At 45.0% G+C, this 14,657-nt stretch overlaps 1 long non-coding RNA gene across 1 annotated transcript; it reads left to right on the top strand.

The window, feature by feature from the left end:
• The first annotated feature begins 729 nt into the window (after positions 1-729).
• Positions 730-8,231, top strand: LOC129627334 (uncharacterized). The gene is made up of 3 exons (XR_008702565.1): positions 730-921; positions 3,188-3,502; positions 7,957-8,231. It is a non-coding gene; the product is annotated as an uncharacterized LOC129627334 (long non-coding RNA).
• The last annotated feature ends 6,426 nt before the right edge of the window (positions 8,232-14,657 follow it).

The following is a 14,657-nucleotide window of genomic DNA, read 5'->3' as shown; positions in this document are numbered from 1 at the left end:
CATGTCTCCTGCTTGATACTCGGGAGCCAAAGTCTTGGATGTCCCTGGGGGTAGGCAGACAATTTGGAAGGCATCTCAGGAGACACTGCGTTTACCTCACTCCCCAAGCACACTGTCCATTTCCTTTTGCCCAACAGACCAGCCTCCTCAGTCAGGGTTTGGGCTCTGCACTATTTTGCCCACACCCAGGCTGAAAACCAGTCTCTGACATGGGGAATGTGAAGTCTCCTCAAAAACTTGCAAACACTTTAAACGTGGGCATGCTTCTTCCATGAGGGGAGATTCCCTAGTTGAAGGACAAATAAGGAATAATTAGCAATAATTATTTCAAAAAATCTTTCCTTTCACAGGAAGGAAAGCTACACCAGACCCTGCCAACAGAGGAAGTGTTTCCAGATCCTGTTCTTTGGGTTAGAAAAAAAGAAGACTAAGTATAAAATTGTGCTTCAAAACCCTTGATTTACCTCTTTTAACTTAACACTTGAGTTAAGCGGGAGGCTGCAGGAGACCATGTTATTACTAAATTAGGCTTTTCTTTTCCTTTGATGTCCCTGATGTGGTTTGCTTGCACATATTGGGGTATTTAGTAAATGAACCCTGGGCCCCGGTTATTTATTTATTTACCAATTTCCCTGGCATTATCAAAAGCAAGGAGCAGCTGTGATTTCCCCCAGTTCAAGCATGCAGCTGAATGTTTAAGAGGCCTGCCTTGCCCAGGCTCCTGCACGGCTGTAGAATTACAGTCACTAATGCATGAAAACGGGAGACAAGGTGTCGAGCAAAGCCTGGGCTTCCAGCTGTGGGAAGGGGCTGTTCTCTGAAACCTTTGGGCTTGTCATAGATGAGTTACGGATAAGCCAAATGGAAAAGCCGGCGGCTTCTGGCCTTTTGGAGACTTGGAACCCTTTAAGCGTCTCCTCGGTAAGTCAGAAGAAAGAATAAAAGGGGATTCCCGCCCCGCCCCTACTCCCCCACAACAGGTTCCACGCCTTCTGATTCAGATGACATGACCTGAAACGAGTTTCTCTGTACTGGCCCAGGGCTGGTATCCAGGAGGGGGACACTAGGAGGGGCACGCTGGACGTACTTAAAACACGGACATACTCATCCCGGGAGATATTTCAGCCCGTCTCTGAGCCCCACAAGTACCTGTGAGTTGCCACACCCCTTCTCCCAGAACCACATGGAAACCGCACCCCCCCAACAAGTTAATAACCAGAGGGCACCATAGCCCTGGCACCAGGGCAGGCCTCCAGCACCTGCTCAGTGACAAGGCTACTTTCCGCTCGGTGGGTGTCTGTGCCATCCAGATTTGTTTAATATCTTCATCGTTACTTTGTTGGGCTCATTTTGTACTCCTTACAGAACTCTAAGGCAAATATACCTTTCTCCAGATTCCTCTCTATAGCAAAGAGAATTCTAGAAATATTCCTGTGTGTTGACGTTATCTATGTTGTATTAATTATCTATGGTTATGTAACAAAATGCCCCACACACAAAAAAAAAGTTTTAAAATAACACATCCTCTCACAGTTTCCTTGAACTAGGAACCTGGGGGAGGCTTAACTGGATGCTCTATCTCAGGGTCTTTCACTCCCATGCTTTGATCCAGGTGCCATTGGGGTTGCAGGCATCTCAAGGTTCAACTGGACGGGCATCTGCCTCCAAGCTCACATGATGGGCAAGAATCAGTCTCTTACAGGACCTTGGAAGGAGACTTCAGCTCCTCCCTGGCTGCTGGCCAAAGATCACTCTTAGTCCCTTGCCACGTAGGTCTCTTCATTGGGCAGCTCAACCACAGCAGCGAGCTTCATCAGAGAGAAGGGGACAGGGGCAAGAAAGGAAGAGTAGAGGGAGGTGGATCATTTAACCCAAACCCCATCCACTAGGGAACAAATGAATTGCTATCCATCATACAGACACCAAATGGTGTCTCCTACAGATTATATCCAGCTCATGAATGAATCAGATCCCAGATACGGTTATAAAACAAGCTTTTTAACCTATCCTGAAAATAGTCACTTTTTCATCAGGCCAGGGGCATGAGAGTGTTAGGACATTTTTACTTAGAGCAGACAAGGAGCCGCCATCAGAGCTGGTAATGGAGAAACAGAGGGCAACTTTCAGGAACACGTTTGTTTCTGCTGCAAAGGGCTTTCCATGGAACTTCTTCTCCCCTGTTATTCCACCCTTACCCCCCTTCTCCCTCACCAGCAGAACCTAAGCACACATTATCCCCACTTCATGCACTGCCCCCTGCCATCCTAGGGAGCGAGAAATTGGAAATGAAACACACGATATGCAGATTGGTTTTAATCACCTGGAACAGATGGTGCAGAAAGTGGCAGGTAAGCGCAGTTTCGAATTTCCTTTGGATGTTTCTTAAAATGCAGAAACAACAAAGAAATTAAATGGACTGTCAAATGTCAGTGTCAGTTCTGGCTTTGAACAGCCAGGCTTCACCATGTCTATCCATAACCCTACTACTATCTAAATCTATTTCCTCACTTCTCCATTAATTAACTAACATTTCATGAGCTAAATGCAAAAAGATACACATGGAAACAAAGCAGGCAGGCTTTACTCCTTGGCTGTGGGAGAATGGAAGGGAACCCAGTAAATGCATGTGAGCCCAGCTCACCTGAGCTCTGCACTAGAACAGGTAATTGCAATAAATCATCCCTTGCCCTGTGATCCCAGCCTAGTGAAGATTAATGGCAGTAGACACTAAAGCTGCCAACTTGGAAGATTTCCGTGGTGGTGGAGAGGAGGCTATGCATGAGGAATGTGTGATAAAATGCTACGCTGGGACCATAATAAATGGGCTGGAAGGGAGCCGAGGTCCTTCTCTGTAATGCAGAGACATTAAGACCTGTCTGATTGTGATGACAGACAGGTATTTGACTGAGCATGCTGGCAGCCATAAAAAAAAAAAAAAAAAAATAGCTAAAAGCTAATGTCAAGATGTGATGTAGTCCTGCCACCTGCCATCAGGAGTCATTACGGCTCTGACCACTTGCTCGTAGGGAGGGCAGAGGAAACAATATTGTATCTGACTGTGAAGAATCGGCTACATTTGATTTGTGGCCCCGATGGCATGACTGGTCCCACTCACCCTAGTGATGAAGCCACTGGCAACTTCTCACTGGAGGGGATTTGAGGGCGGACTTGCTTTCACTCTTTCCAGTTAGGAGGAAGCCAGTGACGGGAGGAAAGGATGGTCTGAAGACATTGACTGAATGCTGTTTATGCGAAGGAAAGACCATCTGGACACAACTGGAGGTGTGGCCCTCAGCCCAGGAGCTCCTTCAGAAGTGAGAGTCTCAAGAAAGCCAAGATGCCTGAGAAGCTCAAGCCAGATGCTCTTCAACAGATTGTGTGTTTGTGGACCTGGAAGTAAACCTCCTGTGTGGATGGCAATGTGCTCTGGGGCATGAAAAGAAGGACTGTCCCGACACAAGCTTTGTGCCTTTCGATGCTGAGGAGGAACTAAGAGAAAAGGGTGAGTACTGTGCTGGAAAGGCCTCTCTTAGTTTGTTCAGTTCAGTCACTTCAGTCGCTCAGTCATGTCCAACTCTTTGTGACCCTGTGGACTGCAGCATGCCAGGCCTCTCTGTCCATCACCAACTCCTGGAGTTCACTCAAACTCATGTCCATCAAGTCGGTGATGCCATCTAACCATCTCATCCTCTGTCGTCCCCCTCTCCTCCTGCCCTCAATCTTTCCCAGCATCAGGGTCTTTTCCGATGAGTCAACTCTTTGCATGAGGTGGCCAAAGTATTGGAGTTTCAGCTTCAGCATCAGTCCTTCCAATGAACACCAAGGACTGATCTCCTTTAGGATGGACTGGTTGGATCTCCTTGCAGTCCAAGGGGATCCCAAGAGTCTTCTCTAGCACCGCAGTTCAAACGCATCAATTCTTCGGCACTCAGCTTTCTTTATAGTCCAACTGTCGCATCCATACATGACCACTGGAAAAACCATAGCCTTGACTAGACGGACCTTTGTTGGCAAAGTAATGTCTCTGCTTTTTAATATGCTGTTTAGGTTGTCTTTGTTAGGTCTGCCAAAACGAAGTACCACAAACTGTTGGCTTCGACAACAGAAATTTATTGTCTCAGTTCCGGAGGCTGGAGGTCTGGAGTCAAGGTGTCAGCAGGTTGGCTCTTTCGAGGGCTCTGAGGGGAGGGTCTGCTCCAGGCCTGTCTCCTCAGCTCGCAGATGGCCATCTCAATGTGTACATGGCATTCTCCTTATATTTGAATCTACCTCGTTTCCCCTTTTTAAAAGGACACCAGTCTTGTTGAATTACAGCCCACCTTAATGACGCCTTCCATTTTTATATGACCTCTTCTTAACAAACACTGTCACATGAATTCGTCTCAAGTTTCCTTTACGACCATACTGCAAGGTGGGTTAGTATTATCTCAATTTGAAAATACAGGTGAAGTTCAGAGGGGTTATGGATGATGACCGGGGCGGTCCTAGACATGTAATCTGTGCAGTCACACAGGGCCACGCACTTAAAGGGATGCGTGTTTGGTTTAATGATCTGATGCTACTACCTTAAAATTCTTATTTTGAAAAAAATAGCTAATTCTCCACTGGACCCCACAAATTATATTGCCAGTCTTGACCAGTGTCCCACAGGTCTCAGAGGAGTGAAATCAGGATTCAGAACCAAGTAAGCTTGATGTCAGTACACTCCACAATTCTGCTTTTATTTCACTGGGTTGTATCTTCTTACCATCATCCATTCCCAAAAATGTCTTAACAATGACAGTATGACTGTATATATGAAATAATATGAGTATCAAGTTATAAGTATAATGACAAATCACATTTTTCACAAGTGACCATAACAATATCACCCATTCCACATGCTCTTCTGCAGTGTGATCTTGACACTCCCCCACCACAGAGTGAAATCTAATGTCCCTCCCCTTAAACTTACACTGGCCTGCCTAGTTTGCCTTTGGCCAATGCCACACAGCCAAAGTGACACCCTGGGACTTGGGAAATGAGATCACAAGGAGACTGGCAGCTATGGAATGCTAGCTCAAGGGATCCTTCTTTGGGGAACCCAATTTCCATGCTATGAGATGCTCAAGCCACATGACAATGCCCTTAGAACATGTGCAGATGCTTCAGTCCACAATCCAAGCTAAATTCCTAACCAACAGCCACTACCATGCCAGCTGTGTAGTGAGTCAGCCTGATCAAGCCTTCAGTCAGGAGAAATTGAAGCATCAAACTGAGCCCCATCAACCCACAGAACTGTGAGAAAAAAATAATAAATTATCTTGAACCACTAAGTTTAGAGATGATTGGCACATAATACTAGCTAAGCAGAACAATATGAAGACACTCAAACAAATGACTGATTCCTGATTTGTTGTTCTTATCTTTTTTCACTGGACTTTGTTCTACTGACTCAGAGTAGTTAGTCTGTATATCATAGGTCACTTGACTGAGCAATAGGAGGAGCTATTTTAACCCCTTCAGGTCATTAAGGTTCTATTTAGATGTTATTAAGTTAATACTAATATGTTCACTGCTCACCTGCCACTGGAAAGAGCTAAGACCCTTCTAAAGGCTCCTAACATCATCTTCAAGTGACAGTGGCTGGGAAGACATGTCCTACCAGTAAACCCAAGTTCTAGTTCTCAAAAGTAACTTACCAATATCATCCATCTAAGAGTTGACCCCCACAATTTCAATTCTCTAGACTCACTCTAAGATTTAAGATGGCTCTTCAAACACTACTTGGTCTACAAAGAATCAATGCTGTACTTGTCCACACAATTATTTACATACATCTGCCCATCCTAAGAAGCTGTTTCCAGAGAGAAGGTACCAGCAGAAATCTGGCCGGTCAATGATATCATGCAATCAATTATTAGGCATAAATATGATTTTTCTTCTGCTTTTTGGGATTCATTGCTTAGCCAACAAGCAATAAATCTGCAACAGCCAGTTCCTATCTATTCTCCTAATTCTATAACTTACTATCTGTCCCACACATCACAGGCATACTCACACACACAAAAGCAGTGTGTGAGTGGTACCTGAGATGGAGTCAGAATCTAAGAAGCATGTATTGAATAAATTTAAAAAACACAAGAAGTCACTGGTGCTTCAAAAAGGAAAAGCTCTTAGAAAATAATCTGATCTTCTACCAAAAGAGTTTACAGAATGTGCCATAACACACACATGCACACACACACACAATCTATGAATTCTGGTAAGCTTTATCAGTTTTCCTATATCCTATGTCTGCCTATCCTGTTTCTCTCAATTATCAAAAGTTATACACTGGCCTTTTAGTAGAGTATGCCATGTTTTGGTAGAATGTCTTGAGAGGTTATGTTTAGTGTTAGGAAAATCATTAGAACTTAGCATTCCAGTCTGACTTCCTTCCCAATGTAGCCATCTATGCAAGATGTTCCATTTAGAGACTGTCTAGCCTCTACCAACCTAAATTATTTTTATATCACACACTCTCCTTGCTTCTGTCTCTCTCTTTCTCTGTCTCTGTGTCTCTCCCTCTCTCTCTCTTTCACACACACACACACTTCACCAAAAAAGCTTTCAATGCATTTTCTGTACATTTCCAGTCCCTTACTGTCAATGGGAATTTGTGTCTGGAGTTCGGGCCATTCACTGTGAATTCACAAACAGCTTACAAGTTCTCCAAGTCAGCAACTACCAGATCTGTTGCAGAAATCCTAGCAGACGTGATTTCTGGAGAAGAGCCAAGAGGGCTGAGAATCTGTTGTGAGTTAGCCAGACTGTTTCCACTGGGCACATCTGACTCTGCTAACATCTAAGATCATGCATCTCCCTAACCCAGAGCCTGTGACTTGCCAGAGGGATAAAGAGGGCAGCACAAGTCCTGAGCCTGGGCCCGAGGGTTATGGTTTATAAACAGAATCAAATCATGGCCTTGGACTTTCCTTCTTCTAAGGGATAAAGATGATTCAGGCTGAAGCATCTGGGAAACATGGAAATCATTAGCAGGCTAAGCTGTACATAACAATCAAAGTATTAAGAATCCTCAGTAAATAAAATGACCAGCATTTCTGATCTCCCAAGGTCCCCAGACTGGGAAACATGGCCAAGAGGACTTGTAGTCATCCCTGGATCCAGGCCTCCTTCCTCTAGCCAAGTGATTTCTCCACCACTAACAGCCGGCTACTCCCTTCCTGCTGCTTTCCGAAGCACCACTTCCTGGGTCTTGCATCCCCTGCTGCTTTGGATTCCACACACGGTTTACTTTCAGGGAAGGAGAATGAGCTTGTAGTCTGGGCCTTCCGTGGGCTCTCTGTGTTAAGGGGGCTGGGGGAGAGGAGAGGATGGCCACTGCTTCCCTACTGTCTTCTGTTCTCCTCTGACCGTGTTGCTTCACAATGCCACTTCTACACTAGTACGGCTGGATATATTCATGCCCGCCTCCAATTCATTGACTAACACTGAAATGATTTATCAGTCCACTGACCCATAGGGATGGTCTATTCTTCTCCATGGGGGCGGTACCACCCCTCCCCAAAGGGTGATCTTCAGAAATGTTTAGGGACATTTCATTACTTGCCACAATGACTGGAGCATTTTATGGGTGGGACCAGAGATGCCAGGGGCTTCCCTCAGAGCTCAGTTGGTAAAGAATCTGCCTGCCATGCAGGAGACCCCAGTTCGATTCCTGGCTTGGGAAGACCTGCTGAAGAAGGGATAGACTATCCACTCCAGTATTGTTGAGCTTCCCTTGTGGCTTAGCCGGTAAAGTATCTGCCTGCAATGCGGGAGACCTGGGTTTGATCGCTGGGTTGGGAAAATCCCCTGGAGAAGGCTACCCACTCCAGTATTCTGGCCTGGAGAATTCCATGGACTGTAAAGTCCATGGGGTCGCAAAGAGTCAGACATGACTAAGCAACTTGCATTTTCACTTTCACTTTTCAGAAATGTCAGACATCCTGCAAAGCCCAGGAGAGTTCCCTGAAGCAAACCTTCCCATCTAAAATATCAGTTCCCTCCACTGAGAAGCACTGATAGAGCTGACTAGCTAAGGCAGAATTGTTATGCTCTCCACTACGCCTCCGTCAGACCAGGGAGGCAGGATGGAGTGGAGAGAGCAGCGGAATCCAGGTCAAGGGTGAAGGCTCCCCACACAGCTCCCCTGGTGACAACTGGACTTGGACAAAATCCACAACATTCCTGAGCCTGTTTTTTCATCATAAAATCAGGACAAAAAAGAGTGAGCGTAAGGATTCAATGAGAATGTGCATAAAACTGTTAAGATTTGAAATGCAGAGGAATTTACTCATCAGTTTTCCAAAAAAGGAAAAATAAAGAGGGAGAAGAGACACTGCTTCATGGGGAAGGTGAGAGAAGAGGTCTCCCGGTGGGGGCTCAAGCATGGATTTCTGATAGACTTGGGAAATGTGTGACGTGGGTGTCTGGGGCCGGAGAGCAGCAGAAGGGGAAAGTGAGTTTGAGAGCCCCAACTGCCAGCAGGCTACTAGCAAAATATTTGAACTGTGCAATGTGACCTCAAAACTGTCAGGAGAAGTAGTAGAAAAACATGGCATTGTGAGGTTAGATGTCTTGTTGGAAACTTGCAGGGGGTGAATTTTGCATCAAGTTGGCTCAGAAACAGAACCTGTTTGGAGACAGGAGAATAAAACTAAGGGTCAGAAGAGACATTAACCAGGATGTAGAGCTGGTGATTCTAATCCAGTTTATCTGAATTTCAAGTGTACAGAGAAATGGCCGGTCATAGCAGGATCAAGTAGGTATTGAAAACAAATATTTTAAAATTGTAATTAAATCTCAATTCTCCCATCCCCGACTGCACTCTGCCATAGAGCCTCAAACTGATAACTGACCAGTATTTATTGAGATCTTAACTATGTCTGTCCATCTAGCAGTGACTATAAAGAAGCTGAACATGCAAGCATGCTCTCAGGTATACAGGTTTCTGGAATGGGTTTTGGGGTCAAATACCCTAAAATGCAATCCAGGTCTATCTATCATCTCGGGGCAGGTCATTTTAACACCTGAGTCCCCATATCCTCATCTATAAAATGGCAACAAATATAATACCTATGTCAGAGGAATGGGGTTGGAAGGATGTAAGACAGTCCACGCAAACACACATTATTGTTCATGGTGCTTAATAGGGCACATGACTCAATGTGTCCACTAAAGTAAAAGGAGCTAAGGGAGGTCAAAACTTCCACGTGTTTGTCTTCTTGAGTTATCACAGTTGTACACTGTGGTCACCCATGATGGAATTAAGTCAAAAGAGATCAGGAGACATGAAAGCCTGATTGTGCACACCATTGATCCCTTAATTCTTTTATTGCAATCCTAATATAGCAGTTTTGGGAAATGGGGAACAGGGTCCCATTAAAAGAATTTTTGTGAACGTATAAATTTACAGAACCACATTACTCTCAAACTAGTGAAAACAGATGCCTCCCAGAGAACCAAGTAAACTCAGTGCTTCCAAAATCCTGCCAGTGTCTGGCATAGCAGGGGTACTGCGTTCATGTTCACAGGAGGAATACTCTAAATGGATACTCTAGCGATGGAGATATTTGATGCCAGTGAACATGCTTCCCAGTGTTTATATGCTGAGATGCTTCCTCTCTATTCTAACGTGAGTATGACAGAAATCTGGATAAGATGAGCTGACAATTTGTGGGACTAAAATATGTGACAATATGACCTTACAAGGCTCCTCCTTCCTCTAATGGATGGGATTGCACCATTACACATGAATCCAGCCATTAAATTACTGCCTGTAAACCTGGAAGTGTTGCCTTTGCATGATGAGAATAAAAAACTCAAGATAAGCTTCCGCATCTAAACAAATAATGTTCTCTCAACCCATGTACCCATACCTGCAGGCTTCATCAGTGGTGTTGACCTAATGAGAAAATGATTCGGGGAAGATGACCGGTATCCTACAAAGAAGGTGCGAAACCATCTCCCATGTCGAGTCATCAGGCAACCTCTTGGATCACAAACTCCATGAGGGTAGCTGTACACTGTGTCCATTTTGTTCATTACTAGGTCTTCAGCAGCCCGCATAATGCAGGAGGTGTGCAGTAATTTTTAGAATAAATGCTTCCTGAACTCCAATCAAATTATTTTGAACAGCATCTAGGTTGGCACCCTGAGCAAGGACCTGGCCTCCTCACTAGGTTTCAAAGTGTTCAGTGCTTCAGCCTTAGAGAAAAGAAGAGCAACAACTGTTTTGAAACTCCACCGGCAAGAACCCTTGACACATTTGAAAGATGAAAAGGAAGGTGCCGACCAGTGAAAAGCAGCAACAGAGCCAGACAGACATTCATCTTTCTGACCATAGATCTTCATTTACTTTACTTCGTCGATACTCAGCCGTTCGTGGTGAGAATCTCCATTCAGACTTGCAGCAAAATTTCAGATCAAAGATGCTGCAGGCTAGTGCAGAGCCCTAGTGTGGGAAGTTGTTAGGGAATCGTCACTGTGCGTTGTGCACGTTATTACTTTCATTACCCTGTGGATGTCAGCAATAGTGTGAAACAGTGAGGACACTGGATGGTTATGGAGCACTCTGCTCCGTCTTCCATATGTACTGTCTTACTTAGTACCCACTAAGCCACCATGAGATAAAGACTACCGATCCCCTTGTTTCAATTGCAAAAACCCATCATTCTTAGAGGATAAATAACACCACAGAGGTCTCACACGTGCTAAATGATGGAATCAGAATCTAAATGCCTGAAACTCTTAACAACTAGATGACTTTCTAGTTAAGTAATATCTTAAGACTTGTCTCCACCTTCTTTCGGCAAACTTAGAAGACGTAGGTGACAAATAAGAATAATCTGGATATTGCTGTGTCTATTTTTCTTTATTCATTTCTGCCAAAAGAGTTAGCGTGATCTGGACCATGAGGAGCTGTAATGACATCCCAGGGCCTGTCTCACACAGCTCTCAGGGTGGAGGAACCAGAGCAGGATAGCTATGTTTGAAAAGTGGGGGTTTTCCTTCACCTACCATTGCACAAGCTGAGCAGATAAGGCCTTTGCCGTAAGAAGACTTGTACAAGTAATTCACCTCTCTGAGCTCTCTCCAGGGGGAAGAACATGAGTTTTGGATTCAGAAACAGAAAGGAATCCTAGGAAGCCACCAGAGACAGGGTGGAGAAGTTGTGATTCTTTGGTCATTCCACCTATTGCAGTCATCAGGCATTAGTATATTCGTTCATGTAGTGCAAAGATGGTCTAGATCTTTGCTACCCAATAGGATAGCCATTGGCCACATGTAGTTATTTAAATTTCAATTAAGTAAAAGTAAGTAAAATGAAAGATTCAGTTCTTCAGTTGCAATAGCCAGTTTTCAAGTGCTCAGCAGTGCATGCGACAGTACAGATCTTGACCATTTCTAGAACACCCCAATCATTGCAGAAAATCTAGATTAAAATCTAAAATCTAGATTTAAAAAGAGCAAACCCTTGCTGGTCAATGACTGCTATTTAAAGGAAAAGGGGCCATGTGCTTTGATACTTGCTGTTTGGTTGCTAAGTCGCATCCAACTCTTTTACGACCTCATGGACTATAGCCCTCTAGGATCCGCTGTCCATGGGATTTTCCCAGCAAGAATACTGGAGTGGGTTTCCATTTCCTTCTCCAAATAACACCAATAAACACCACTAATTAATCTACTGGCCATATTCAAACTCTGCCAACTGGTCCACTAATGTCACACTTCTCCTGGACCAGGATGCAACCATCCAGGACCAAATAATGTATCTAGTTACGTCTTCTTTGTCATTTAATGTGAAGTTTTTCCCTAATGGATTGTATTAGTCATGACTCATGCAACTATAAGGTGAAAAATACCCAACTCAAAAATAACTTAAGCAAAAACAGAAGAGGCATTTGTTTTATAAATGAAAAAAATTTAGGAATAAGTCTCAGCTGGATCCCAGGGTTCAAATTTCTCATTAAAACTGTATCTCTGTGTGTCTCAGTCCTACTCTCTCCAATGTTGGCTTTCTTCTTAGGCTGGTTGTACTCAGATGGGGGCAAAGGAGGCCCCAGGTAGACTCAGGCTTATATAATTCTCTGTACCCACAGTCTCAAATTGATGCTCTTGTATCAGTCTCCTTATCCATCCCTATGTCCAGTGGTATGGACTATTCTAATCGGCAAGTACCAAGTGCCAGCTTGGAGTGAGGGGGCAAGAAGTTCACACTAAACCCCATCACAAGGACTAAGAATGGAAACACGGTGGTTTCTCCAAAGATATCTGAAGCAAGCAACCAAACACAATACACACAATACATTCCACTACAGCTACCTAATCATTTGAGTCCCTGTAATTGCTAACATAGCAGTAGTATTAAGTAGTAGCATTAAGGTGAAGTGCCTTCAGAGTAGCTGTTGCTGACATACAGGGATGTTTATTAAAGACTGCTATTCATCAGAGAGATTTAACAGCATAATAACAGAAGTGGCATTATCTTTACATATTTGAAAGATAAAAAGTATCCAAACACACCTAATTCTAGTCTGGACTCAGATTTAGGAGCTATATGACCTTGGGCAAACTCCAGTCCTAATTTCTCTATGCCTTAGTTCTCTCATCTTACAATGGAGATGATAGTACCAACCTGATGAGGTCCATTTTGAGAATATATGGGACAATTCATGCAAAGTGCTTAGCACAATGTGGAATGAATGGGAATTACACTGTAGAGGCTAGCTGTTGCCATCTCCATTTTTACTGTAACCATCTAAGGCAGTGCAGGATGGATGCCCCATAGCAGTAAAACCCTTCGAGTCCTAGGAATTAGGAAAGTGAGCCATCGCTGTGCACCGTGTGTCCCAGAAGCACCCGGCAGAGGACACAGAACAGGGGCTGAGTCTGTAAGGGCGGGCACACTGGCAGAGGCAGGAGGATAGAGCTCCTCTCACAGCAGCGGCCAGGAAACTCATGCCCGTGTCTCTGAAGCCAAGTTTCTCAGTAGGGCTTAGGAGGCAAGAAAGGGTGTGAGTCGTTTTTCTCGAAGCATCATATTGAGAGGCAGCCTGATGTTTTTTTAACATTAATAAAAAAAGCCCAGCGACACTGAATCCGGGAAGCCAGGCGTGGCCCTCGTGCCACTCCGGCACTGAGCTCTCTGCGCTGACGGTGGCTGACGGTGATGAGGGCTCGGGGTGGGGTTTGGGGGGTGCCTGAGCAGACTGTCTGGAGGGCTCCGTACAGCTTCCAAACGCCTGTGTGTCCAGGGGAGTGGGGGCCTCCGAACAGCTGCTGCACTGCTTTGTAAACAAGTGGGGGCACACTTCCTTCACCTGGAATCCTGCAGCTGAAAAATCTGTTCACCTCCCCACGGATTTGGTTGGAAACGCTTCAAAGATTTCCGCTCATCCCCGAAAGCTGGAGCTCAGTATGAAGCGATGTGCTTCAGCTCTGAGAACAGCGCTCTCCTTGGGTGAGAAGAGCAGTATTTTCCAGCTTGACAGTAAATAACTCTGCGACTTGGGCATGAGCGTGGGACCAGATTACCTCAGAGGTCCATGCAGTTTAGCTCATGGGTAAAGTACACGTGGAGAAAATGTTCCCAGCCAGAGGTGGGGGCCAGTCTTGCACTGAAGAGAAGCACATGGGAGGACATTTTTCCAGGGCATGGTGCGATGACTGGATCATTTCCAGAGACTGCTGCCAAGGCGGGCCTCTGGGCAGCTGCAGCTTCAGTGAGGCTATATCATCCCCCTCTCTACCCCTCCCCAGCCCTGGCCTCGCACGTGTGTGTGTGTGTGTGTGTGTGTGAGAGTGTGTGCGAGCACCAGCCAAAAACATTCATTAGCGTGCTTTTATGTATCAGAGCTTAAAAGCCATCAAGGGCAGCTGTTGTCTGAAAGCCAGGGAACTAATTCAAGTCACGGCTCCACCATTTGGCCATATGACCTCCACCAGGTCATCTCACCCCCCTCTGAGCTTCAATTTCTTCATTTGTAAATGAAGATGATAATATTTGAACCAATTAACTCAGGGTTTTGATGAAGAGCCAAATTAAAATGAGATGATGGATAGAAAAGTCTCCGCAGACTCTAAAAAGTCCTGCTTCTCAAGGTATGGGCCACAACCTAAGCAGCGCTGACTTCACCTGGGAGCTTGTCAAAGATGCAGGCTCCTGGACTCCACCCCAGACGTACTGAATGAGAATCTGCTTGTTCACACCAGCAAGGTAGTGGATGTGCATGTTTGAGTTCAAAAAACACTGCTCTAAAGCACTATAAATATTGGATTGACAGACAAATTGCAAAGTTGACTAAAACCCACCCTCCACTTGACTACCAAAATTTCAGCCACACAACTAACTTCCTACATCAACCCTGCTTCCTCAGTTGAGCTCAGTCGCTCAGCCGTGTCTGACTTTTTGCGACCCCATGGACCGCAGCATGCCAGGCCTCCCTGTCTGCCACCAGTTCCCAGAGTTTACTCAAACTCATGTCCATCGAGTCTGTGATGCCATCCAACCATCTCACCCTCTGTCATCCCCTTCTCCTCCTGCCTTCAATCATTCCCAGCATCAGGGTCTTTTCCAATGAGTCAGTTCTTCACATCAGGTGGTCAAAGTATTGGAGTTTCAGCTTCAGCAT

This window comes from Bubalus kerabau, chromosome 14 (assembly GCF_029407905.1).
Source record: "Bubalus kerabau isolate K-KA32 ecotype Philippines breed swamp buffalo chromosome 14, PCC_UOA_SB_1v2, whole genome shotgun sequence".
NCBI lineage: Eukaryota > Metazoa > Chordata > Mammalia > Artiodactyla > Bovidae > Bubalus > Bubalus kerabau.
This window is presented reverse-complemented; position numbering and strand designations above follow the sequence as displayed.